The sequence below is a fragment of the Coniophora puteana genome, assembly GCF_000271625.1.
Source record: "Coniophora puteana RWD-64-598 SS2 unplaced genomic scaffold CONPUscaffold_13, whole genome shotgun sequence".
Lineage (NCBI taxonomy): Eukaryota > Fungi > Basidiomycota > Agaricomycetes > Boletales > Coniophoraceae > Coniophora > Coniophora puteana.
The window spans coordinates 680,656-682,575 of NW_006913065.1; positions in this window are offsets into that span (position 1 = coordinate 680,656).

Below are 1,920 nucleotides of genomic sequence, written 5' to 3' on the forward strand. Positions count from 1 at the left end.
GGATGGTCAGGGCGAGTGGTGGAGGCGAGGTAGGCTAGGGCGCCCACAGCAGCAGAATAGGGCACAGAGCGCATGAAAGCGACGTCTTCAGCGCTCCTGGGCTCATACTCCTTGCTGAGGTGAAGACCAGGCTCCATAGGTGTCAGGACAGCGTTGCAGGAGCCCATACCGAAGCGATCGAGCACATCCTGAGTGTAGTGACGCTGGGAGAGAGCTATGGTGCGCTGAGAGCGGTCCCTGTCAATCTTGATGCCTAGCAGCTGAGTGGTGGGGCCAAGATCCCTAAGCTTGAAGCGTTGAGACAGCTCGGTGACGCAGCGATCCAGCTCTGCTTCAGACGACAGAGGCAAGCGTCATGTCATTCACAAACACTGGGATCAGCACCTGCATACCTCCCCTGGTGAACACATAGAGTGCACTGTCAGAGTAGGTGCGCTTGAAGCTCATCTCGACCATCCTGTTCCACATGCAACCACCCTGCTTGGTCCCATAGAGAGGACGCTTGAGGAGGCATACCTGGTCCTTGCCACCAATGTGAAAGCCCTCTGGCTGACGCATATAGAGCGTGACATCCATGTCCCCTTGCAAATACGCGTTGGAGATGTCGACAGAGCGAAGGTGGAGGTCATGGATGGCAGCAAGGGACAGGATGAAGCGAATGGTGGAGAGGCGGACAGTGGGAGCAAAGACCTCGAGGTAGTCGAAGCCAGGACGCTGGGAGAAGCCTTGGGCAACCACTCGAGCCTTGTGACGCTCTATGGACCCATCAGCATTGCGCTTCAGCTTGAACACCCACTGACTTCCTATAGCCTTCTCCCCTGGAGGGAGAGTCACCACCTCCCAGGTCCCATTGGTCCAGTGAGCGCCCATCTCGTCTACACAGGCGTCATACCAAAGGGGATCCTGAGCAACAGCCTCAGCATAGGTCCTGGGCTGAAGCGCCAGTTCCTTGCCATAGGCCTCCCCATGCACAGCTAGTGCAGCGTCCTCGTCCTCTTCCTCACTGTCTGGGACCACCTCCACCTGCTCATCAACAGGGACAAACGGTTCAGCAGGCCCAGCAGGCCCAGGCCCAGCAGGGTACAAGCGAGGCTTGTCCAGCTTCCACCACTGAGTGGTGGCAGTCCTATCCCTGGCAGAACGACATGTAGGGGCTTGAGGCGCAGGGACAGAGCGAGCACGGCGAGGAGGAGTACTGGGGCGATCTGGAGGGGCTTGGCCCTCATCAGCATCACCAGGAGGCGAAGGAGAACGCGAAGGCGGTGGAGGAGGTGTTGGGGCACGGTTGTGAGCACCTGGGACGTCCTGGGGACGCTCCTGAGGCGCAGGCGGCGCAGTTGGAGCACCATTCTCCCCCCCCATGGCCCAATGGCTCATCAAGCTCATCAGGAACATAGACGCCCACTGGGGGTGCAGGGGGAGGTGCGCTCCTAGGCCTGGAGAGGCCAGGAAAGTAGCGCTCATCAAAGTCAGCACGCTCTGAGATGACAGTGCGCTTGGTGGTGGGGTTGTAGAACTTCCAGCCCTTGTATCCCTCAGGATAGCCAAGGAAGACGCACTTTTCCACATGGGAGCCCAGAGAGCGACGCTTATCCCTCTGCACATGCACATAGGCAGTGCAACCCCAGACTCGGAGGTGGGAGACGTCAGGCTTACACCCATGCCATAGCTGGTAGGGCGTGCCCTCAGGGACAGCCTCAGTGGGCAAGCGGTTCCACACATGCACTAGAGCAGCAAGGCACTCCCCCCAGAACGACTTGGGCAGGCCAGACTCGTTCAGGAGAGCAGTGATGCGCTCAGAGAGCACCCCATTGGCACGTTCAGCAACCCCATTCTGCTGAGGGCAATTGCGAACAGTGTGCCTGCGCACTATGCCACACTCCTCTGTGAAGGCGAGGAACTCGTTGGACATGTACTCGC